The following is a 27,240-nucleotide window of genomic DNA, read 5'->3' as shown; positions in this document are numbered from 1 at the left end:
GATCATAGGAGTGAGAATGCTTTTGGGAGACCAGCTCTCTCAGGGCAGGTTTTGGGCCCAAGAGCTGTAGGACAGTCACAGCTCTTGGTGTAGATGGAGACTAGAAGGATCCTGTCCTAGGCTGCCCTGTGGCTCCTGTGTCCTGTGAGTAGTATTCCATTGTGTAGATGTACCACATTTTCTGTATCCATTCCTCTGTTGAAGGGCATCTGGGTTCTTTCCAGCTTCTGGCTATTATAAATAAGGCTGCGATGAACATAGTGGAGCACGTGTCTTTTTTATATGTTGGGGCATCTTTTAGGTATATGCCCAAGAGAGGTATAGCTGGATCCTCAGGCAGTTCAATGTCCAATTTTCTGAGGAACCTCCAGACTGATTTCCAGAATGGTTGTACCAGTCTGCAATCCCACCAACAATGGAGGAGTGTTCCTCTTTCTCCACATCTTCGCCAGCATCTGCTGTCACCTGAGTTTTTGATCTTAGCCATTCTCACTGGTGTGAGGTGAAATCTCAGGGTTGTTTTGATTTGCATTTCCCTTATGACTAAAGATGTTGAACATTTCTTTTTCTTTTTTTTGTTTTTTTTTTTTTGTTTTTGGTTCTTTTTTTTTTTTTTTTTTTTTGTTTTTTTCGGAGCTGGGGACCGAACCCAGGGCCTTGCGCTTCCTAGGCAAGTGCTCTACCACTGAGCTAAATCCCCAACCCTGAACATTTCTTTAGGTGTTTCTCAGCCATTCGGCATTCCTCAGCTGTAAATTCTTTGTTTAGCTCTGAACCCCATTTTTTAATAGGGTTATTTGTCTCCCTGCAGTCTAACTTTTTGAGTTCTTTGTATATTTTGGATATAAGGCTAAGATGACAGTTTTAAAGCATCTTCTCTTTTCTTACATCTTCATTCTTCTCTCTTTATCTGATAATGAATTCATATTTCCATGAACACAGCAATCCTCACCAAACTTCCATCTGATTTGTGGAATAGCTCCTGTCCCACCGGAGGAGGGATGATAACCATGATTACATGCTGCCCTGTCTTTCTCTTTGAGTTCACCATTTTTTCCTCAGAAATTCATGAAGTTATTCTCAGCAGTCAGATTTAGAAACATTTAATATATACAGTTTTTACTCTTCTGAGAAAAGGTTTCTCTGTAGAGATGAGGCTGGGAAATTCATGATCCTCCTGCCTCAGCCTTCTGAGTGCTGGGCCTACAATCAAGTACCACCATTCCCATTTCAACCTTTGGCGTTTTAATCCAAACAAAAGCACCTTGCTATTTGCCACACTCTTTTCTATTATTGCACTTCATTCTCAAATTTTCTTCATAAATTCCTTAAGGACTTATCCGTACTCTGGTTTGGCAAGACCAGGTACACTGGTTTGACTTTATTCTAAAAACTCTGGCCATCTGCAATACAAAAGGAGAGAAGTTCACCCTGATACTAGGAAACAATAGAAATGGATATTTATGGCCTGTGGGAGGCCTGCCTGCAATTAACAAGGCTCAGGAAGAAATCAGGAGAATGTGAGACATTGACACTCCCAGTTACAGACCTTCAGAGAGCATGCTTCTTCTTTCCAAGCTCAAAGGTCTGCTGAAGTTCAAGCTTAAGCTACTTATTGCAGCAAAGGAAAAATTTCCACCAATGTGGCTTTGTTTAGAAAGTGAAGTTGGTGCTGCACCAAGTGTTTAGCTGTTCATTTTCAACAGGGGCCATGCTGGAGGGAGCCTGAGTCCTTGAGTAAAAGGCAAGTACTCTGCCCCTGTGCCCCCATCCCTAGCCTCTGACCATCCATATTTGCAGGGGCTTGTTAGTGGTAGGCAGATTCTGCATGGGATTTTATTCTTGTGAAGCCATATAGTCTACCATCTTTCTAAAGGTGCCAAGAACTTGCACTATCTTGTCATAAGGAACGTTCCCTTAGCCTGCAAAATCATCTTGTCCCCTCTCTCATGTCATAGTTTGTAGGTGAAGTGTCTCCCACAAGCTCATTTGTTTGAAAACACAATTACTGAGTTGCTGATGCTTTTATAGACATAGGGCCTAGGTGAGAGATATAGACCATTAGACCTTGAGCATCTTGACCTTGGGCCTGTCCTGCCTCTATCTTGTCAATATCATGGGACTTAACCACAATGGATAATAACCTCTAATCCCTGAACCAGAGTAGAACCTTCCTTCCATAAGTAATTAGTCAGTGAGGAAAGAAGCTAATAGAGTCCATAATTCTCTTATTAACAATGAAAAAATAAGCAAAGGTAAAATGAGTAAATAAATAAGGGACAAACAGAATTTAAAGATAGCTTCCTAGATACAAAAAACGTGGTAGTGGTGGTGGTAGAGGGGAATGGGCTGGAATTCTTGGAGCTTGCTTGAGTACCATTTTTCTCTCTGGAAGGAAGCAATGTGAGGAATCATTGGCAGGGTGGGGTAGAGGCAAAAGTTGGTTTTGTGAAAGTAAAAGTTGCTTAGTATTAATAATATTTACAGTCCTTGATTCTTTGTTGCTCTGGGTCCAGAAGTTGATGGCCCAGTCACCTGTCTCAATAAACTTGTGTTCATGAATGCTTACATACATACATATATACCTACACATGTACATATAAACAAATAGACATATACATATGTACATTTGGATGAGGCACCCCCCAACCTTTTTTCTTTTCTCTGGCCTTTTTATACCTTCTAGACAAAAGTTCTTTAGAAAATTACCACAGAGATAAAACATTACACAAAATGGGAGTTACACAAGGATGTTGATATTAAGTTCAAAGAAGTGTTTCATTCTATATGATCATTATAAGTTCAAAGCAACAGTTTTTACATGGCCCTGCCTTGTTATAGTGTATACCTGTGGCTTCATCTTTGAACATAAATGTTTTTCCTATTTTTCTCAAACCTATTTCTCCTTTCAGTGTGATTATGAAAGCTCATTGTATTTGTTATTATTTAGCCTTTACTTGCTATATGAGGACTGGGCAATTCTATTCTTGATTTTAACATTATTATATCTTTTTGGCAAAACAACTAAGACCATCTCTTAAAAACTTTCTTCCTAAAATTATTTGAATCAAATTAGAAATTCTATAAGATCATTAATTCATCTAAATATTAGTTTATAAAAGTTTATCTTTGTGTTGATTTGCAGGAAGTCTGCTCAATAGGATAGACTGATGCCTAGGAACTGTTAGACTATGCAATAGTGATAGGAGAGGAATATCAATAGCAAGAGGCAATCCTGAGATGAAGTCTCTCAGTTCCTTGCCTCCCAGAGCTCATCCAGCTTAGGCTATGCAAAAAGGTGGACCACCTCTAGGAAAGTCACCTGCTAGCCTCAGCCTTTTCTAGATGGCTCCTACACTGGAAGATAGTAAGTAAGTGCTTGCTTAGTAGACAAGGGGATAATAGCTTGTACCTTAGAATCCATGGAGAAAAAGAAAGGCAGGTGAAGTCAACCATCAGAGATACCTTACTTGGTGAGTTTCAGGGAAGTCTCATAAAAGGGTGGATGGTGTGCCTGTGTGCAGGTGTACACACACACACACACACACACACACACACACACACACACCCCACATCATCTATTTTGAGGAAAAAATAAGAAAATGTTTGTAAAGAAATGTTCCACATAACCAATGGATGGTGGATGCAAACATTCCTTCTTAGATTATGAAAACCTAATGAAGTATTCACTTCTGGAGTGTAGGAGACTGAATTTAACGAATTCACACTTTCCCCCTCCCTCTGTTACCCCTGTTATGGTATAAGTGGAAGTAAACGAATCCTGGTAAACACAATATAGACTAATCAATACCAGCATGTATATACAGGTTAATAGTTCTTTACCTTATTATTCAAACAAACAAACAAAAACCCTCCATAACATTAAAAACACAAAGAAAACATCTATATCACATCTTAAATTATGTTAGATTGGCTAGGACATAACTCATGACCTTCCCATCCCTGTCCTTAGCAAAGCTGGAGCAAAGGGAGGCCATGATGAAAATAGTATTTCCTCTGGCAATTCTCTGGGAGGCAAAGAAAGTTACAGTGTTGCATGATTATTAGGCCATCTGGCTGAACATGGCAGATGTTCATACTGGTGTTTGATAGAAGCCTATAGGAGTTAAAGCAGTTAGGATATCCAAACATCTCATACAAAATGAGGAGGATCTCTCACTGTCAATGAGGGTACGGAGGGTACCTGGAAGAGAATGGGGGACAAGAGACGCGAAGAAGGATGCCAAGACAAGAGTCTGATCAAGGCGACAATTTTATTTTTTCCCAAGGCTGAATTTATACCATAACAGGGGTAACAGAGGGAGGGGGAAAGTGTGAAACATTTACACAGGCCAAGGACACAGTATTTGTGTGGTCAGCTGATGTCAACAGGATGTTGGTTTTTCAGAAAGGTTACAGGTCATCACATTGGTCATCTTGATGTCAGATATATTTCTCAGCAAGGTCATAACATTATCATATCATTATTCATCTTGACCACCAGATTTGTATTAATTTTCTGCAGCTGGCTGGGGATTTTCCATGAACCCAGTCATACTTAACTCTAACCATAATACTAACATCAATAATGGAGGGTTTCAAGGGCATCGCTCCCAACATCTCACCGTCTTCTATTTCTCTTTAATGATGCTGTACTGAGCCTTGTCTATCTTTATTCAGGTAGGGCACCAATAGTGTCCAAATGAATGAAGACAGTGTGATCCTCCTCTAAAAGGATAGCTCAGTTATGTGCCAGCCATTGTGCAGATGTAGGAGCAAATGCAGCACCTTGGGCATGCCGAGATGGAAGCAGCAGTGGATGCTATGTAGCATCCTTTTATTCTACTTTACAGTATGGCTCTTGATAGGGTTCATATGCTTCAGGGCTTGACTCACAATCTTGGACAACACTAATTGGACATAATAAGTTATCAAAAGAAGAGGAGGAGGAAGAAAAAGAGGAAAAGAGGAGGTGAAGGAAGAGGAAGAAGTGGACATAAGTGCTGCTGCCAGCTGTACTCATTTTGGGAGAGGGATTTTCAGTTAAGAAAATGCCCCACAACTTTGGCACGTGGAATACTTTCAGGATTGATGATTAATGTGACATGGCCCAGCTCAGTGTGGGCAAGTGGCACCCCTGGTACACTAGTCCTGGGTGCCATAAGATAGCATGTTAAGTATACCTTGAAAACAAGTCAGTAAACAGCACTCCTCCATGATTTCTGCATCAGTTTCTGCCTCCAGGTTTCTGACCTGACTTCTTTCAGCGATGGATTATGACCTGAGAGTTGTAAGAAGAAATAAACTCTTTCCTCCCTGAAGCTGCTTTTGTTAAAGGTGTTCAATGCAACAGGAACTCTAAGGATGACAGCATAAAATTGGAGGAGGACCAAATATACAGGGGCACAGGGAGCTGAAAGAGGAAAGTGGGAGATGGATATAATATATTAAATCATGTATATATGATTCATTGCATGCATGCATATATGGCTTTTTCAAAAATTAAAGAAATAAAAATATCAATACATATAAAAATTAAACATCATTAACAAACACAGTCTTCTTTATCAGATAATAGCATTTTTCTGTCATGTTCTATTTTTGTAAGGATGGCTCATGAAATGTGAATTCCCTTCTTTAGATCTTGAATCTACTCTTCTGTTACAAAAAAAAAATGTCATGGAGTTAAAGACTTTTCTCCTCTGCATTTCTCAGTCTAAGACAGGAGATTACAGGAAAAGAGTTCAATTTGGGGACTTCAGTTATTTTTTATTTTGGATTTCTTCCACAAGACCGGACATACTTTTATTGCTTTGAGTAACAAGTAGATGGAAAATTCATTAAGAAATAGCTCTTCTCAATCCCACTAAAATCAGGGACTAGACAAGGCTGCCCACTCTCTCCCTACTTATTCAATATAGTTTTTGAAGTTCTAGCCAGAGCAATCAGACAACAAAAGGAGGTCAAGGGGATACAGATCGGAAAAGAAGAAGTCAAAATATCACTATTTGCAGATGATATGATAGTTTATTTAAGTGATCCCAAAAGTTCCACCAGAGAACTACTAAAGCTGATAAACAACTTCAGCAAAGTGGCTGGGTATAAAATTAACTCAAATAAATCAGTAGCCTTCCTCTACACAAAAGAGAAAGAAGCCGAGAAAGAAATTAGGGAAACGACACCCTTCATAATAGACCCAAATAATATAAAGTACCTCGGTGTGACTTTAACCAAGCAAGTAAAAGATCTGTACAATAAGAACGTCAAGACACTGAAGAAAGAAATTGAAGAAGACCTCAGAAGATGGAAAGATCTCCCATGCTCATGGATTGGCAGGATTAATATAGTAAAAATGGCCATTTTACCAAAAGCGATCTACAGATTCAATGCAATCCCCATCAAAATACCAATCCAATTCTTCAAAGAGTTAGACAGAACAATTTGCAAATTCATCTGGAATAACAAAAAACCCAGGATAGCTAAAACTATCCTCAACAATAAAAGGACTTCAGGGGGAATCACTATCCCTGAACTCAAGCAGTATTACAGAGCAATAGTGATAAAAACTGCATGGCATTGGTACAGAGACAGACAGATAGACCAATGGAACAGAATTGAAGACCCAGAAATGAACCCACACACCTATGAGCACTTGATTTTTGACAAAGGAGCCAAAAATGGAAAAAAGATAGCATTTTCAGTAAATGGTGCTGGTTCAACTGGAGGTCAACATGTAGAAGAATGCAGATCGATCCATGCTTATCACCCTGTACAAAGCTTAAGTCCAAGTGGATCAAGGACCTCCACATCAAACCAGATACACTCAAACTAATAGAAGAAAAACTAGGGAAGCATCTGGAACACATGGGCACTGGAAAAAATTTCCTGAACAAAACACCAATGGCTTATGCTCTAAGATAAAGAATCGACAAATGGGATCTCATAAAACTGCAAAGCTTCTGTAAGGCAAAGGACACTGTGGTTAGGACAAAACCGCAACCAACTGATTGGGAAAAGATCTTTACCAATCCTACAAGAGATAGAGGCCTTATATCCAAAATATACAAAAACTCAAGAAGTTAGACCGCAGGGAAACAAATAACCCTATTAAAAAATGGGGTTCAGAGCTAAACAAAGAATTCACAGCTGAGGAATGCCGAATGGCTGAGAAACACCTAAAGAAATGTTCAACATCTTTAGTCATAAGGGAAATGCAAATCAAAACAACCCTGAGATTTCACCTCACACCAGTGAGAATGGCTAAGATCAAAAACTCAGGTGACAGCAGATGCTGGCGAGGATGCGGAGAAAGAGGAACACTCCTCCATTATTGGTAGGATTGCAGACTGGTAAAACCATTCTGGAAATCAGTCTGGAGGTTCCTCAGAAAATTGGACATTGAACTGCCTGAGGATCCAGCTATACCTTTCTTGGGTATATACCCAAAAGATGCCCCAACATATAACAAAGACACGTGCTCCACTATGTTCATAGCAGCCTTATTTATAATAGCCAGAAGCTGGAAAGAACCCAGATGCCCTTCAACAGAGGAATGAATACAGAAAATGTGGTACATCTACACAATGGAATATTACTCAGCTATCAAAAACAATGACTTTATGAAATTCGTAGGCAAATGGTTGGAACTGGAAAATATCATCCTGAGTGAGGTAACCCAATCACAGAAAAACACACATGGTATGCACTCATTGATAAGTGGCTATTAGCCCAAATGCTTGAATTACCCTAGATGCCTAGAACAAATGAAACTCAAGAGGGATGATCAAAATGTGAATGCTTCACTCCTTCTTTAAAAGGGGAACAAGAATACCCTTGGCAGGGAATAGAGAGGCAAAGATTAAAACAGACATAGAAGGAACACCCATTCAGATCCTGCCCCACATGTGGCCCATACATATACAGCCATTCAATTAGACAAGATGGATGAAGCAAAGAAGTGCAGGCTGACAGGAGCCGGATGTAGATCTCTCCTGAGAGACACAGCCAGAATACAGCAAATACAGAGGCGAATGCCAGCAGCAAACCACTGAATTGAGAATAGGACCCCCGTTGAAGGAATCAGAGAAAGAACTGGAAGATCTTGAAGGGGCTCGAGACCCCATATGTACAACAATGCCAAGCAACCAGAGCTTCCAGGGACTAAGCCACTACCTAAAGACTATACATGGACTGACCCTGGACTCTGACCTCATAGGTAGCAAAGAATATCCTAGTAAGAGCACCAGTGGAAGGGGAAGCCCTGGGTCCTGCTAAGACTGAACCCCCAGTGAACTAGACTGGTGGGGGGAGGGCGGCAATGGGGGGAGGATGGGGAGGGGAACATCGATAAGAAAGTGGAGGGGGATGTTTGCCCGGAAACCGGGAAAGGGAATAACACTCGAAATGTATATAAGAAATACTCAAGTTAATAAAAAAAAAAGATGAAAACTTAAAAAAAAAAAAGAAATAGGTCTTCTGGGCTGGAGAGATGTCTCAGGAGTTAAGAGCACTGACTGTTCTTCCAGAGGTCCTGAGTTCAACTCCTAGCAACCACATGGTGGCTCACAATCATCAGTAATGAGATCTGGTGCCCTCTGGTGACTCTGAAGACAGTGAGAGTGTTCTTATACACATAAAATAAGAAACAGTTATATTAAGCAATCATTTATTCACCTCACTTGATTTTAGCCCAAAGAAACAGACTCCTGGGAAGATTGCTGCTGCTGTTGTTGTTGTTGTTGTTGTTGTTGTTGTTGTTGTTGTTGTTGTTGTTGTTCTTCTTCTTCTTCTTCTTCTTCTTCTTCTTCTTCTTCTTCTTCTTCTTCTTCTTCTTCTTCTTCTTCTTCTTCTAGTTGTTATCCCATATACTTCTCCCCCCTACCCCCTCAGCACAAGCAAACAGGTTTTCTGCTGTTGTGAGAGGGATGGGTGTTGTCTCTGGTGCTCGGTGAAGAATTAGAAACCACAGAAAGGATCTGAAAAAAAAAAACAAACAAAAAAACCCCCGAAAAACAAAACAAGAAAACCCTTAGGTCTATTTCAGCAAGATAAGACGTCAGCAAGTCAGCATGTTTTGTTACTCAGTTCCTGGGGTAAATTAAAATTGTACTGTATCTCCAATCCACTGTAGAAGAAGTAGAAGAAAAAAAAATAATGACTATGGTTATCAAGATGTGGGTGTCACTGAACATCCCAGAACTCCCTTGCTGGAATCTTGCATCAAAGTCTTCTAACAAAGATGTTAATTAGATGCTCTTCTCTTCTGGAGGGTAGGCGGAAAACACAGGACTGATTTGGAGCCACGGTTCTCAGGTGAGTTGCTATGTCTGGGAACTCCATGTCTTCCTGGTGAGTTATCATGAAGATAATGAGGCAAATAGGTGAGCATTTTTTCAGAGGGTCTGGGGTTCAACACACTTTGTGACAGGCCAGAGGGATTTCTGGAAGGTGGACTAAAGGCAGGGGAGTTGGAAGGCTTTGAAAGTGGGTTATAAACTAGGACAGGAGAGTGTTTCTTCTGTTAGGAGAAGCTTAACAAGGACTCTTTGTTACAAGTGTTGTCTTCTCGTTGTGACTTCATACAACTCCTATTGTTAAAAACTTGGGTTTTGAGGTGTACTGATTAAATATGTCATTTGTGAAGTCAGCAAGTTGAACAGTGGGTCTAGTATTTTAAAACCTGCAAGGCTGTCTTTAAGGTCTACCAGGCGTTCTTAGTCTGTCAGCAGCAGCCTGTTTCGAGTCCTTGAATTTCCAATGACCTTGGAGCCTTTCCTGGTTTCTTGCCACCCTTTCCGCCCCAGGGGGTCTCTCTGCTTCACCAGGGAAGGAGCTGAACTTTGCTGCCACCCACTGCTCCTCAATGTATATGGACTGCTTTCTTTGAGCTGTACCCAAAATAACATTGATCTGAAAGCAACACCAGGGGATTCAATCATCTGTGAAAAGAACAGTAAAAAAAAAAATAAAAGCTAAGTCAAGCCCCTTGAAAGTTCAGCCTCAGCTCTGGAAAATACAAAAAGGGGGATTAGGGTGAGTCTATTTCTGGAAATCCGATTGCTCCAGCAATCAAACAGTGTGGGGATCCTTTTGTGGCTAATGTACACTTAGAGAGCCCTGCTCCGTGTGAACAGCCTTTTAACCTGCGGGAGGGCATGCAGTCTCAGCTTCCTGCCTTGTGTAGAAGTTAATTCATCTCCAGAGACTTCCCAGTAGCGTGTGTTACTATGAACCTCCTTGAATTTTCTGAACTGTGAATCTGGCCACAGAGGTGTTTCTGGAATGTGTTTTTATTGGGTTTATTTCTCCTCCTCTCTGAAAAAAATGAATAGGATCCTTTGGAGATCCTTTCTTGAATGTGAGCAAGCATATGTGTTTTCCACATTCCAATAAGACTTTTTTTAGTCCTACAGTGAAAGGCATAGGGGTAGTCAGGGTACATCTGCCAGGACCTACTAATGAAATAGAAAGTGGTGGTGTGGACCGAGCTGCTGCTGTGCACAAATGCAACTTCTTTCTGGCCCTTGTTTTAAATTTGTCTTCTTTAACCTGTATTACCAGCTATATAGGAAGCATGGAGTGGCTATCAGGGAGAAGCAACTTTTTTATGCTCATCTGCATGTGTGTGTAAACTGTTCTCTGGTTTTCCTACCTAGCTTTTATTTTATCTATATGTCTGTCTGTCTGTCTGTCTGTCTATCTATCTCTCTATCTATCTATCTATCTATCTATCTATCTATCTATCTATCTATCTATCTATCTATCTATCTTTCTTTCTTTCCTCTATATATTTACTTGTTATTATGCAAGGGCAAGATTTCCATCCAAAGCATCACAGTCACTCTCCAGAGGGGTGGCGGTGGCAGGCATCTTCAGGTCAACTCAACAGAAATCAATAATCAAAGAAACTCCTTTCAATTGGTTTCTAGTCCAGAGTGTCCCTTTTGCCCTGGATCACCAGAATAACTGCCTAGTTTCCTCCCTTGATTGACAGTTGCTCCTCTGTATTTGGCGTCCTTTGTCTAGTCTCTCAGGGCATCTTTTATGCTGCTGCAGGTGTTTGCCTCCCATGTTCCCTTTCTCTATTATCTGTAACCAAGGAAACAGATACACCAGAAGCTGTTAAGTGCTTCTCTGTCACCATTCCCTTAGTGCCTTTGTTTCTACCCCCCCTTTCCTCCTTTAGATTTTTGGCAGGAGAGTAACCAGGTCTAACCCAACCCATCTTCACTGGCAGAGGTCCAATAAGCCGAAGGTGCATTGTTACCCCCTTGCTTAAACTCCATAAAGAAAACAAACCCTGTACATTGGTTTTCCCCTTAGAGATTAAAAGGAAACAAAAGAGAACTCCATCTAGGCATTAAGACCAAACAACACAACACATCTGCGCTAACTGGATTAGGAACAGACGATGCCAGTGTGAATAACTTGTTATTTTACTCTAGAACCCTTATAAATAAAGTCCTGTTAGTGTATGCGTCACCAACCAGAGGGTCAGCGATTAGTGAACATGTGCTGCAATGAGTTCTTATGCGAGGTTTAATATTAACACATGGCATTTCCCACTTTGTTAAAAACAATGCAGTCTAGTCAGAAAATAACAACTGGGCTAAATTACACACACCGTTAACGACAAGACTCCCTACCATTTGTGAATGTAAACTATTTAATTTAAAAATCTTGAATACTACAATAAAATAGCTATTACAAATGCACAAATACAGCTACTAGGTTTCCTTCCTTCCTTCCTTCCTTCCTTCCTTCCTTCCTTCCTTCCTTCCTTTCTGTTTTCTTTCTTTTGAAGGAAAGTGTTACACTGGTAAAAACTTGTATCTTTAACCGTTGAAAAAACCCACATTCTATCACAGTGACGCATGGTGGTTAAAACACTTGAATCAAATCATAACCAGTTTTATCGTAAAAGGATCCTGCACCTATTTATCAATTCCAGTACCTTAACAGCTACCCAACAAGTCATTGACATGCAGAAACATGCATCATGAGAAGCAAGAAGTATCACCCATCCCTTGTGCATGTTAGCAACTTGTCACTCCTGAGCTACAGTGTTTGTGTCACTGAGGCCTGTGAACAGTCACGCTTCCCAGTCATCCTGAGTGGAGGATGGAATGACTTAAGTACAAACGCAACATATTATAAACAATTTCTTACTAAAACGTCAGAAATTAAATCCAAGTATTTTACAGAATTTACTACAAAATGTCATAAAATCCACCCTGAGTTATCACACACCCCAGGCCCCCCGCCCCCCGCCGCCGCACACACCCAGCAAGACAACTGGATGTCTTTGGGTGTGGTGGTGACTTTCTATGCATCTTCGAACAACCTCACGAGGTATGCTTTACTTGGCCCCTGAAGCACACCAAGAGCTTCACTTTGAAACCTCAAGTCGGTTTTGAAATTCTGAGAGAGCTCCCTAACTATCCTCTGCAAAGGCCCCTTCTGGATGAGCAGTTCAGGTGATTTCAGGTAAGGATGAATTTCTCTTAGAGCCATGGTTCTGGGCATGTAGCGATGAGATTTCTTAACTGCACCCGTAGAGGGGGTGCTTTCCCTGGCTGCCTTTGTGGCCAGCTGTTTGCCAGTTTCGAGGGTGGTGGTGGGGACTTTCCCAACCTTGGACTTCCTAGCTTTCTGCTTAGTTCTGGCCGTGTTCTTTCACCCAAAGCCAAAGTCTGAGGCCCTTGCTCGGATCACCCAGCTGGTGTTAAAGCTCAAACAGAGCCACACTCGCTGAGCAGAATGGAAAGATGCTTCTCCTATGAATGACCAAATCGCTCTGCCTCTCTTTTAGACGTAGAGTAATTTTTATTACTTCCTTGAGAATTTTATACAGTATATTTTGGTCATATTTACCCAAACTCATCCCCTTAAAATGCTTTATATCCACACATCATTCAGGGATCAAAAGAGAGCATAAGATACTCTGAATTGGAGCTTTAAGTATTTTTGAGCTGCCATATTGAGTACTGGGACTTGGACTCAGGATCTCTGCAAGACATCAAGTCCTTTTAACTGCTGATCCATCTCTCCAGGCCCTTTCCCAGATTTTATAGTAAGAGCAACTGGTTCTGATAAACCCAGGATGAGAATGTACTCAGGTTCACTGAGTACCTGAGGGTTATCATGTGTCTTAGGGTTTCCATTGCTGTGAAGCGACACTATAACACTATGACCAACACAACTCTTTTTTTTCTTATTACATAAGAGTGATTTTTATTTTTTTAATCTTTATTAACTTGAGTATTTCTTATTTACATTTTGGTTGTTATTCCTCTTCCCGGTGTCCGGGCCAACATCCCCCTAGCCCCTCCCCCTCTATATGGGCTTCCCCTCCCCATCCTCCCCCCATTGCCGCCCTCCCCCCATAGTCTAGTTCACTGGGGGTTCAGTCTTAGCAGGACCCAGGGCTTCCCCTTCCACTGGTGCTCTTACTAGGATATTCATTGCTACCTATGGGGTCAGAGTCCAGGGTGAGTCCATGTATAGTCTTTAGGTAGTGGCTTAGTCCCTGGAAGCTCTGGTTGCTTGGCATTGTTGTACATATGGGGTCTCGAGCCCCTTCAAGCTCTTCCAGTCCTTTCTCTGATTCCTTCAACGGGGGACCTATTCTCAGTTCAGTGGTTTGCTGCTGGCATTCGCCTCTGTATTTGCTGTATTCTGGCTGTGTCTCTCAGGAGAGATCTACATCTGGCTCCTGTCGGTCTGCACTTCATCCATCTTATCTAGTTTGGTGGCTGTATATGTATGGGCCACATGTGGGGCAGGCTCTGAATGGGTGTTCCTTCTGTCTCTGTTCTAAATTTTGCCTCCCTATTCCCTCCCAAGGGTATTCTTGTTCCCCTTTTAAAGAAGGAGTGAAGCATTCGAATTTTGGTCATTCTTCTTGAGTTTCTTGTGTTCTGTGCATCTAGGGTCATTCAAGCATTTGGGCTAATAGCCACTTATCAATGAATGCATACCATGTGTGTTTTTCTGTGATTGGGTTACCTCACTCAGGATGATATTTTCCAGTTCCAACCATTTGCCTACGAATTTCATAAAGTCATTGTTTTTGATAGCTGAGTAATATTCCATTGTGTAGATGTACCACATTTTCTGTATCCATTCCTCTGTTGAAGGGCATCTGGGTTCTTTCCAGCTTCTGGCTATTATAAATAAGGCTGCGATGAACATAGTGGAGCACGTGTCTTTGTTATATGTTGGGGCATCTTTTGGATATATGCCCAAGAGAGGTATAGCTGGGTCCTCAGGTAGTGCAATGTCCAATTTTCTGAGGAACCTCCAGACTGATTTCCAGAATGGTTTTACCAGTCTGCAATCCCACCAACAATGGAGGAGTGTTCCTCTTTCTCCACATCCTCGCCAGCATTTGCTGTCACCTGAGTTTTTGACCTTAGCCATTCTCACTGGTGTGAGGTGAAATCTCAGGGTTGTTTTGATTTGCATTTCCCTTATGACTAAAGATGTTGAACATTTCTTTAGGTGTTTCTCAGCCATTCAGCATTCCTCAGCTGTGAATTCTTTGCTTAGCTCTGAACCCCATTTTTAATAGGGTTATTTCCAAGACAACTCTTATAAAGGACAACGTATAATTGGCACTGGCTTACTGAGGTTCAGGCTATTATCATCATGGCAGGAAGCATGGCAGTGTGCAGGCAGGTCTGGTGCTGGAGAAGAAGTTGAGAGTTTTACATATTGTTCCAAAGGCAAACAGAAGACTGGCTTCCAGATAGCTAGAAGGAAAGTCTCTCAAAGCCCATCCCCAAAGTGACACACTTTTTCCAACAAGGCTACACCTCCTAATAGTGCCATTTCCTGGGTCAAGCATATTCAAACCACCAGATTACAGAGGAATCAAAGATAGTGCACTGGAGAGAAGGTGGGGGCACTAAATAGGAACTAGGTAGGAAGAAGTCATCAGGGACATTCTAAAATGTTATTTCATGACCTTATTGTTTTATTTTTATTTTTAAAAATTTTTTTGCATGTTGCTTGTTTTTGTTTTTTTCAACTTGGCATAAGCTAGAGTTTTCTGGAAAGAGAAAATATAAGTTGATAAAATGCTTCTTTCATAGTGGCCTGTAGTTAAGTCTTTGTGGGCATTTTCTTGATTAATGATTGTTGGGAGAGGGCTCAGACACTGTGGACAGTGTTATGCTGAGTAAGTGATCCTGGGTTATATAAGAAACCAAGGGACTGTAGAGATGGCTCAGCAATTAAGAGCACTGGATGTTCTTCCAGGGGACCTGGGTTCTATTCCCAGCACTCACATGGCAGGCCAGCACTTACATGGCAACTGGCAAGTGACTGTAACTCCAAGATCTGACACCCTGACACAGACATACATGTAGGCAAAACACCAATGCACATAAAATAAAAATAAATAAATTATAGAATAATCAGGCTTAGCAAGCTATGAAGATCAAATCAGTGAGCAGTGCTCCTTTACAGTCTCTGCTTCAGTTCCTGTCTCCATGTCCCTGCTTTAGTTTGTGCCTCCAGGTTCCTGCCCTGATTTCCTTCAATGGCAGACTATTATTGGGGCATATAAGCCAAATAAAGCCTTTCTCTCCATGTTGATTTTGGTCATGGTCTTTACCACAGCAATGGAAAGTAAAGTAATACATTGGTCATCGAGCACAGACTCAGGTGTAAGGTACAATTTCTACCTCAACATTCAGATGGTATTAGCAAACAGGTTTTGAGCTTGCTGGAAATGTTATGAAATTAGCTTTCCATTACTCTTTATTTAGGAAGTGAGTTTCTTGGTAACCTGGCACCTCTTGTTATGTTTCTTCCACTTGAATGAGAATAGCTATACCAATAAGCTATAGTAATCAATTTCTGGAACATGCCCACTAATGATCCAGGTTTAGTGTTTAGAAATAAGTTGACCTTTGAAAGACCTAGTATTAACTTATTCCAGGAGGAGTTAGATTGGGATGCTAGTCAGTTCCACAAAGAAACTGGGATTTTGTCTTGTATAGGAATGTTTGTTTCCAAATAAGAAGCGTTTGAAGAGTGTTCCCCTCCTGGAATTCAAACAGCTGGGATTCCTGCCTATAAAGTAGTTCCCTCAATTGTGAGGCTGAAGCCTCGGTGCTCGCTTCATTATAGAGTGAAAAATCATCAAATAAGAAAAGAAAAGACATTTCCCCCTAAGGATTCTTTTGGCACTTCTTTAACAAACTCAACTTTGGACTTTCACCACCAAAGACTGTTCTTATAACAACTCCATCATCTTTTATGGGGAGCTGTCACTTTACAAAATTACTCCACTTGTACGTAACAAATAACATTTTCAAGAAAAGCTCTGAATTGATTGGCGATATTCTAAGCATTCCTTTGAAAGAGGCAATAATAGGGAGCTTGCCAAGACTTTTCTGTTTGCTGCAGGCATAGAAGAAAGTTGAAGAGTTCTGCTTCTCAGTCCTAGGAGGAGCAGGGTGGAATTCAGTTCAGATTCATCAGCTGAATTGTATTTGGGGAGTCATATATTATTCAATACAATAAGTGTTTTCAACACCCCCTAACTCCCATTTTGTGTGTGTATCTTAAGTTTCATTGAAAACAAACTAACTAATCAAAGCAGCTCAATAAATCCAACTTTTAGGAAGCACTAAGTAAGACACTAAATAAGGTACTGACTCAAGCTGGCTTTACAGTTTGGTGCTCTATCAGGACTTCAAAACTTTCTCCAGAACAGGAGAAATGTTCTGGCTTTGGTAGGAAAAAATGTGATTCCAGAATGACATAGACCCAGGAGAGCAAGCCTTGCTTCTAAATTACACAGCGGCTGAGAGAAAATGAGTCCTGTCAACCAAGCAGCCTGGTATTTGGATACTAGTATTCCACAGAGACTTGTTCCAATACAGTTCACTTTATGGCAATTATGCCTCTAGATTCCTGTAACCAGAGGTCTCAGAGTGATTTGGCGAAATCTGGCCTTATTGCTGTTATGTTGAAAACCACACCAAAGTTAATGATGTAAAATAATGGCTTTATTATGCTTCCAAATACATTGTATGGTAGTTAATGAGGGCATAGCAAGGTTATGTCTGTTGTTACTGTTTTAGTAGTGCACACTGGGAGTGGCCCACACTGAAGCTGATGGATAAAAGCCCTGTTCTCCTTGCAGCAATGCAGGCTTAAAAAACTCATTCTTGCCAATTCCCCATGGAGTTTTATCAGAGCTGAATCTCTCTATCTACCAGTCTGCATCATTCCTGTCTCTACCACAGTGTTAATTTCATGAACAATAGAACTCTTTCACACTCATATACCTCTGTATCACCCACTAGGAAAACTCTTGCCCTCATCACCAGTGTATTTAGAAAATAAATAGTTGACTAAATGCAAGATATAGCTGGTGAAGCCTTCAATAGCTCAGAAATAGGGGCAGGATATAGAAAAGAACATGAACTACCACTGTTCACTGTTTTAAACACTTCGAATGCTCTTTAGAAGCCCATAGACACTGCTTTCAGATTTAAATAAACTGCTCCATCCATTGTTAGCATTCTGGATGTTGTTACAGCCCTAGCCAATTGCACTTTGAAACAATTTAATTACAGGGACACATTCAGCTTAGCTCATGAAAACAAGGCGATAGGCCTGAAAGTTAGTCAAAACTTCTATGGGAATTCATTTCTAAATGACAACAGGAGGTATATTCAAGAAAAAAATAAATGATAAAGGCAAAACTTTATTTATCCATTTAATTATTCATTTGTTTATTTATTATCTCTATCTATCTATCCATCCATCTATCCATCTATCATCCATCCATCTATCTATCATCTATCTATCTATCTATCTATCTATCTATCTATCTATCTATCTATCCATCTATCTATCTATCTATATATCTATCTACAGGAGGTGGCACATATCCCAGTATGTATATGGAAGTCAGAGGACAACTTGCAGTCAGAGGACAAAGTCAAGTTTGTCCTCTCTTCTTCTATGTGAGATTCAGGAATCAAGCTCAGGTCATCAGGCTTGGCAGCAGAGACTTTATCCTACAAACCATCTTTCCAGCCCTAAAACTTTTTAATATTCTGGATGAAATAAAAATATATTTGTTGAAATGCATTATAGAAGTTCTCCAAGGCCAGGCCTAGTAGCACATACCTGAGATCTTTGCACTCAGGAGGATGAGGCAGAGGTATCATCAGTTCCAGGTCAGTTTGGCCTGAACAGTGAATTACAAACCAGGTTGAACAACACAGGACGACTCTTATCTCTAAAGCCAAAACCAGAACACAGGCAAATAACACATTCTTGTAGATAAGTCTCTTGATACAGTTGATATTGCTTTTGTATGGCTTGGCCTCTAAATAAGAGGTATCATCCCATCAAAAATGGTTTTTTTTTTCATTTCTTCACCTGGATTTTGTTTTTATTGCTATATTATTACTTTTTATGTGTATGGTGTTTTGGTTCTGTGCATGTCTGTTCATCATATGTGTGCCTGATGTGTGTGGAGATTAGAAGAGGGCATTGGGGGGGGTTGGGGATTTAGCTCAGCGGAAGAGCACTTGCCTAGGGAGCGCAAGGCCCTGGGTTCAGTCCCCAGCTCCGGAAAAAAAAAAAAAAAAGAAGAGGGCATTGGGTCTCCTGGAACTGGAGTCACAGATGATTGTGAACCAATAGCAGCCAGTACTTTAAATCATTGGTGCATCTCTTTAGCCCTGCTTAATATTGTTTGTTTGTTTTGGAAATCTAATTTCTGAGTTAAATACTAGGTTAAATATCACTATAGACCTTAGCTCACAAAATGGGCCAATTTATAATCCAATCGCCCTCTCATGACAGCTGCCATAGGTGGTATCTTGAGATAAGCACAAGTGAAGGGAGGTGACTCCTTTCTTTTCCTCTGGCCAATAGCATCTCCTTTGCTCACAGTCTTAGGAAGTGTGACCTTACCACTCTTTAGAAAATACCACAAATACCTTCCTTTGTACACAGGTATCTGTTTTGAAGAACGAAGAGGCACACAGTGATAGAATGACAAAGAACAAAGTAACACTGAGTTCAGGAACACGCCAACAAGACACTCATATTTAAGGCCTAAGTCACCCCAAAGTAAGTCCAGGTTCTCTATGATTTTCCATTTTCCTAGCCACAGTTAGCCTAATGGGCAGACTGCACATGGATGTTCAATCACCACACTCAGGCAAGGTATCAGCCAGAAGCAGCACCGGCATACAGACACACCAGGGAGGAAGCCATCTTTAGAAATACAGCAGACTCTTCTGTATTTCCAGCCTGAGACCCAGTCATCACTTCTGTCAAGTTTAGCTTCATTAATCTTCAAAGCTTCTGGAAGCAGAGAGCTCTCTAAAACTGCAATAGCAAGCTTCTTCTTCTTCTTCTTCTTCTTCTTCTTCTTCTTCTTCTTCTTCTTCTTCTTCTTCTTCTTCTTCTTCTTCTTCTTCTTCTTCTTCTTCTTCTTCTTGTGAATCTTATTTATTTTATGTGTGTGAGTACACTGTAGCTGTCTTCAGATATGCCAGAAGAGGGCTTTGGATCCCATTACAGATGGTTGTGAGCCACCATTGGTTGCTGGGACTTGAACTCAGGACCTCTGGAAGAGCACTTAGTGCTCTTAACCCTGAGCCACTTCTCCAGCCTCATCTTTATTCTTTTATTTAAAAATATTTTCATTAATCTTTTGAAAATTCTCTTTGAAAATCTCATACAATGTGTTTTGAACAATCATGAAGTCCCACCTACTCTTGGGAATAGGGTCTGTCTTGTCATGTGGTCAGGCTTCAGACAGGGGGTCACATCATCAAAGAAATTGTTCTATCTTTTTCAACATCTATCAAATATCAAAAATTCTTCAGCTAGAGGTAGGATTTTTTGTTCATCTTTCCATTTCTATGTTGAAATGTCTGGTTGTACTAGTCTTATGCATGCTGTCAGAATCACTGTTAGTTCATATGTACAACATCTCTGTTGTGTCTGAAAACACTGTTTCTTTGATGTTACTAACCTTTCTGCCCCATCCCACTTAGAGCTGAGCACTCCACAATCTTTTTCTCCACATGTTGACCAAATCAATTCTTTTATTCTGGGAGTACAGTCAACACATCACAGGATCCACCATATAAATTAACACAGAGAAAACTTAAGTATCTTGTAAAGGAAAAAGGCTAGTAGACTTAAACCCCGACAATATGGGTAACTGCTAGTAGAAACTAGGCTCATTGCTGGCTACTATACAGGCATCTGGTCTAGGGCCTGGGGAGGCTGACTGTGTTATGTAAAAGCAAAATTTGAATTGATGTTTGACGAGTCTAATTCTCAACATGAACTCTTATCCACTGGACTAAGCAGCCCCTTCCTTAAAACACTGTGAGAGGATGGGAGCTTCTTTTGCCAACATAGCATATTTTGATACATGTATCACTGAAATGAACAGTGACAGTGCTCACTGATGGTTGTTTATGACTCTTGCTGCCTGCTGCTTGAACATTTCTCTGGTGCATTCATAGCTTCCTGGAATGGCAGCTCATCCATCACTGCTGTCACAGAGGAACAATGGCTTGAGTGGCTTTGTGGCACAGAACATTTCAAGTCTTGGATATTCAGATTTGGGACCTAAATATTTCTTGTCATCAACCATAATCCAGACCCTTCTACTGACTATATCTTCAAATAGCAGGTGTCCCCTGATGTGTGTGGTCAGCTGTTAATACCTTACTGGCACCAAGATAGTACCCTCTTATAATGGGTAAGGGTATGGTCATTATTGATTGTCAATGTATTAGATTAAGAAGTGACTAGGAGATAAGTAAAGCAACTGTACTTGCTGGTTTTGTGTGTCAACTTGACACAAGCTGGAGTTATCATAGAGAAGGGGGCCTCCCTTGAGGAAATGCCTCCATGAGATCCAACTGTAAGGCATTTTCTCAACTAGTGATCAAGGGTGGTAGGGACCATTGTGGGTGGTGCCATCCCTGGGCTGGTAGTTTTAGGTTCTATAAGAAAGCAAGCTGAACAAGCCAGGGGAAGCAAGCCCATAAGTAACATCCCTCCATGGCCTTTGCTTCAGCTTTTGCTTCCTGACCTGCTTGAGTTCCAGTTCTGACTTCCTTTGGTGATGAAGAGCAATGTGGCAAGTGTAAGCTGAATAAACCTTTTTCTCCGCAACTTACTTCTGGGTCATGATATTTTATGTAAAACCTGACTAAGACTGCATCCTTCTAGGGATGCCTGTGAAAGTCTTTCCAGAGAGGACTAGTTAAGAGATCATTCTAAATGACCTTGGCACAACTTTTAGACTATGAGCCCCAATAAATTAATGGGAAAAGAAGAAAGTCCACTGGCTCAGGTAATCTTTAACACTCTGCTTCCTGGACACCATGGTGTGTGCTGCTTTGTCCAATAGCAGCCTCTTTGCCATGGGCTGAAACCACCAGCCAGAATAAATCCTTCATTTCTATTTGTTCAAGTATTTGTTCAAGTGTGATTTGTCACACTGGCAAAAATATAATATTAATGAAAATAGCGTCTGGGGACAGAGAAGAAGTAGCCTACAGCTTTACCACTATAGCATGTCTTTCTGCCTCTTTGTGTATGTGTGTATGTGTGCGCGCATGTGTGTGTGTGTGTGTGTGTGTGTGTGTGTGTGTGTGTGTGTGTGTGTGTGTGGCTTGCTTGGTGCATGGCATGCCCAAGGAAGATGGGCGATAACTCCTCCAAAGTATAATAAAAGCTCAGGTCTAATGGTCTGATAGTCAATTTTGTATGGAGTTTCTTAATTTTATTTATTCAGTGACTCAGGGAATACTTACGAAATATTGGAACTATAATTTAGTGGGTGAATAAACCTTTAGTTGTGTACAATAGCTTTCTCTAAAGGAGAGTTCCCTTAGGAATATACCTGGATTTCGTTTAGCTTCTACTTTTCCAACCGTGGATCCCACTGGTTTTCTCACCTGCCACTCTTTCTTCTGGTTTGTTTGTTTTCTCTTTTCCTTATTGAGTGGGAGTTGCCTTTCTGCAGAAGAATTGTATTGTTACAGTCACAATGGGTGGCTATATTCAAGACAAACCACCTGTCTGGAAATGCTCAGGGGGCAATTCCTGCCACTAATGGCAAAAAGCTTAATCTACCTGATAAATAATGGTACCATCTATTCAGTAATGGAGACACCTTGCTGGGGGATACTTTTTTCTCTATTTTTGGAAAAGCTAATCTGAGCAGAATAAGCCATTTCTACTGTGTACATGACAATAGCTGTTGGAAGAAGTGCAGACTATATAGTCTTTTTAAGCCCAAGAAACAGAGAGCTTCCTATCTACAGACTCCTATTGCATAGTGATGGATTAACGAAATGATACAAACCTAGCTACTTATGAACGAGGAACTCTGCTGTGTTTACACATCCTCGACTCATGAATTCTTTTGAGTGGCTGGTGTACAAAGTTAGATTAAGTCACTGGCATCTGGTAAAGACTAAGAAGTAGCTTTAATCCAGTTCTTAGGATTTTTGTTTTTTACTTTTGTCAACAATGGCTTTTTGAGACCACAGGAAACTCAATTCTGATAGGCTATAGGGTATATAAAGGCATTTCTAGCTATATGACTTTTATATTACCTTTGCTTGCAAAGAGTGAACATTAAAAAAGGCTACTAATATATATGGGTGTTTGCTTGCACGTGTGTATGTATCACACACTCATACCTAGTGCTCACAGAGAGGAGAACAGGGCACTTGATCCTCTGGCACTGGAGTTATAGGTAGTTGATAGAAGTTGAGCCAGGGCTGGAAAGTGGGTCAGTCCTTATGCTTGTCTTTCTCCAGTCTGCATTGTGGGACCGAGGGTTAGGTTACATGGCTTGTGCACATTAAGCCCATTCAGAGCTTGTCTAAATACATGGTTTTCTAGTCAACTTAGAAGATGTCAGAGTGATAAAAGCACTGTGTGAAGTGGAGAAGCATATTTAGTTCCAAATTATTTTAGTAATCATCTGCTTTTTTTCTTAAAACTATGTCTTGGCTATCCAGAAGTAAATGTCTTTTCTATTAACTTCACCCGTAACTTGTTCACAGACTGGTTAAATTACCTTAGTTGTGGTAACTTTTCCCAATAGTCTAATATCTGGCTAGAAAAATACTTCTGGATAACAATGACACACAGGCAAATAAAACAAAGCAAAATCAGGCCAGATAAGGAAAATCAGGAGAAAATTAAGACTGGAATGCAAAGAAATCCACAAACCAAAATATAGTGGCAAATATTAAAAAAGAAATCTATCATCCTGCAATATTACTGGCACCAGTGGCCACGTGGCATCTGTAGGGTATTTTCATCTCAGTCAGCAAAGCATCTCACCTGCCAAACTCCCAATCTCTATCCCGTGCTGCTGACGGCTACTCTCTGAACGCTGCAGCAACCTCTCCATCCATCTAGTTTCCAAGGCAGGTCACTGCCATGCCAATTTCATACAGACTCCGCCTATCTCGGGGCTCTCTTGTGGCAGACTCTGCTCACATTCCCAGCATCTGCCCCGCTGTGGATATAGTCCCAACTACCAGTAGCCTGTTAAAATCAAAACTCAGGAAGTTTGTAATTTAGCAATCAGATTTATATCTTAAATTCTCAACCCACAAAATGACCATATAATAAACTCACAGCCAATTGATAATGATATAAACTTCCCACCTAGATAAGACAAATTGTCCTATAAAAAATCCATCCCTTAAGAAACATTCATAATTACCTGTGGCCATTTAATGCCACATGGATCTGGGTTTTCCTTCTCTGCCTTCCCCTTGGTTCCTAACTCTTCTTTTTTCTTCTCTCTCACCTTACAAAAACTGTCCCCGCCTTACTTTTTCACTGCCCAATCACAGTCCTTGCTTTATCTTGTGCCTGCCCTCACCCGCAAAAAGAAAATAATCTACACTTCACCCTTTCTGTCTAATTAAAAAAAGAACTTTTCTCTCAAATGTAAGCTGAGAATAACTATTACCATTTTGTAATTTACAAAGAATAAAATACACCTAACACCCAGTCCATCATTTTTTCAATAAAATAGTATATTCTGTTATCTCTCTTAGCTTAAGAAAGGCTTGAAATTTATGTGTTATGTCTTGGCTAGCTTGTATACTATCTGAAAACTATCCAAATATATATAGGCATCTCATTTAGGGACACATAGTCAGCAGTTATTTATTCTCACTGCAAAAAAAGGTTCTCTCTAAATCAATGTATAAAGGAACACTAATATTTGTATAAGCATAAATATTTAGAAGGCAACTTGACAGCATGAACATTTAGCAGAAAAATAGTATTAGAGTTCCTCTATGGTGTATGAATGTCTACCTAATACATTCCTTCTTGTGGAGTAGGCCCAAAATCTAGTCAAAAGTCATTGGTTAATGCCAAAACAGTCATGTAACTATTGTACCAGTAAGTTCATCTTGCATGGTAGGTCAAATTTGTAGCATGCAAAGTCCAGAACTGAATAAGAATATTGCTATGCATGCCCCAGTCCTTACTCATCACCTTGCCTGACAACTTTCAGGACAATGAAAGAGCCAGTGGAGAAGACATTTCCTGGACAATGAAAGAGCCAGTGGAGAAGACATTTCCTGGACAATGAAAGAGCCAGTGGAGAAGACATTTCCTGGTTAGTTATAGGTTCATTTTCTCTGTGTCTTGCAAATAGAGTGTTGTGTCTTCACTAGTATTTGGGGTTTCTCTCTTCTTTTCTAAATCACTTATCATTCTAGTCCGGTTATTTTTCTTCCTGTGGCCTTGAGGACAGATTTGTCTTTTTTTTTTTCACTCTAGTTTGAAAGATTTCTTTAAGCATCATAGGAAAGCTGAATTAGTGGTTATATAAATATCTTTGGTTTAATTTTTATCATGGAAAACTTGTGTTTTTTCCTTCAGTTATAACATAGCTGTGCTGGGTATAATAATCTGGTTTACAGTTGTTATCATTCAGTTTTTTGAGACCATCATTACTAGCTATCCCTCAAGTTTTTAAAGTTTCAGTTGAATAATCTGGTTTTACTCTGATGGGCCTGTCTTCACATATAACTTTTTCTTTATCTATTTTAACATCTTTTTAATGTATATTTAGTGTTTTTAATTACAATATGATAAAGGGAGCTCTTATTGCTCCTATGTCTAGATCAGCATCTCTTTCCCTAACCCTGGGAAGGGTTTTATTTTATGATACTTTTGAAAATATTCTAGGCCTTAAGAATGAGATCATTATCTATCTATCTATCTATCTATCTATCTATCTATCTATCCATCTATATCTAGCCTATAAATCTGAATTTTAGAGAGTCACATATATCTTGAAACTCTTACTGGTATCATAAGCTCAGATATTCAGTTCTTTCCTCATTCCACTCTATAGCTGAGACTTTCCACGGGGTTGACTTATGTTTATTTCCATCATTTTAGCTTGATTTCTTCACTAGTTCTATCTTCTCCTTAAGTTCCTCTTTCAATTACCTTCCTCATTTTGTTTAGCTGTTTGTCTTTGAACGAAGTTAAAACCATTCTTTTTGATTCCACTGTCTGGGGTTTCACTTAATTCACTCTCACTGGATGCCATTAGTAACTTTTTGAGGAGTTCCATGTTAGTGTTTGTTTGTTTTTGGTGATGCTGGTTTTTTCTTTTTTTGTATTCCTTATATTATTATGTTGGAATTTATAAATATGTTGTCATTTCACTGCCTCACTTAGTTATGCTGTTAAATTCTTATTTGTTTCTGTACTATCTTTGGTTCTTTATTCTTCAATAGTTAATTAAGTGGAAGGGGCCTTTTGTTAGCTGGCTAGTACATTTCCATAGTGGTAATATTCAGCAGTGGTAGATGCTCTAAAACTTAATATTCTACTCAGGGAATAATATAAAGTTTACACCAGGAACCTTCAGCTCTTGGAATGAAAGACTATTTTTGGAACTATACACTAAACTTCACCACATCCAATTCCTCCATAAATATTGCAGATGCTTCAACTGAAAGAATGTAGCTGATTAAAAAATAAAACAAGCCAACTGGAAAGATGGTGCAGCAATTAAGAGCATATACCGTTCTTGCAGAGAATCTGAATTTGGTTGGAGCACTCATATCAGCTGGCTCATAAGCAACTGTCACTCCAGTTCTAGAGGATTCCACACCCTCTTGTAATCTCTGAAGGCATCCACACACTCATGATCACATAGCAAACATTTGTAAAAAGAACATTAATAAAGTGAATTGCTAGCACAGCTGAGATAGAATGTGAATGGTGAAAGGTGGAGTTCTTTCACCCATCTGGCTCTGTCAGGCTCCAGGTGGTGCCAAGAGATTGAATGGAGAATAGGAACCATTGGTCTCTGTATTCTCTGAGGAAAAAGGGGGTCAGTGGAAAAGGGGGGAGGTGGTGAGTATTATTTTGATAGGTCTCGGGAAATCCTGCCATCTACAGCATACTTTTCAGATGCTATAGGTCTAGTGTCTATGAGGAGCAGTCCTTTCTTATCATGCCCTACTGCTGTTCTGTGAGAAACGTTTTTGGGGGCTGGGCAGGCCAGTTGAGTTCTGTTTTTTGGAGAGAACATCGAGCTGGCTTTAGCTTTCCTGCTTCCCCACAGAGCTCTCTTCTGACTTAACGTTCATTATAGACCTTGTCTCTTGCAGAATATGAGCTTTCAATGCATGATCTTCACTGTCCCCCCACTCCCACTCCCACTCCCACTCCCACCCCAACTTCAGTATCAAGTTGCCCATCCTTTCTCTTGACTTCACTAACAACTAAAATCTCCTTCCATTTCTTCAGTGGAATTGATTGGGACAGAGCAATGCATAAAAGTGCAGATTAGATTGTGTGGTCTTTTTTACTACTACACAAAGAACTACAGAAACTAGGGACTGATTGAAATGAGAGAAATAGTCCTCCCTGGGTGTGATGGTTTGGATATATTTGGACCAGGGAGCAAGTAGCACTATTAGAATGTGTGGCCTATTGGAGTAGTTGTGGCCTTGTTGGAGAAAGTGTCACTGTGGGTGTGGAATGTAAGACCTTCATCTTGGATACCTGGAGGCGAGTATTCATCTAGCAGCCTCTAGATGAGATGTAGAACTCTCAGCTCATCCTGTATGACTATGCCTCCCTGAATGCTGCCATGTTCCTGCCTTCATGATAATGGCCTGAATCTCTGAACCTGTAAGGCAGCCCCAATGAAATGTTCTT

At 40.3% G+C, this 27,240-nt stretch overlaps 1 long non-coding RNA gene across 1 annotated transcript in view; it reads left to right on the top strand.

Moving 5' to 3' along the window:
• The window catches only part of LOC120094624 (uncharacterized), a 174,043-nt gene that overhangs the window by 28,490 nt on the left and 118,313 nt on the right, over window positions 1-27,240 (top strand). Inside the window, exon 2 of the long non-coding RNA XR_015629323.1 lies at window positions 24,566-24,670. This is a non-coding gene — a long non-coding RNA (uncharacterized LOC120094624). The remainder of the gene's footprint in view (window positions 1-24,565; window positions 24,671-27,240) is intronic.

The sequence above is a fragment of the Rattus norvegicus genome, chromosome 9 (genome assembly GCF_021556685.1).
Source record: "Rattus norvegicus strain SHRSP/BbbUtx chromosome 9, alternate assembly SHRSP_T2T, whole genome shotgun sequence".
Lineage (NCBI taxonomy): Eukaryota > Metazoa > Chordata > Mammalia > Rodentia > Muridae > Rattus > Rattus norvegicus.
The sequence above is the reverse complement of the archived record's forward strand: the minus strand, read 5'-3'. Positions and strand labels throughout refer to the sequence as shown.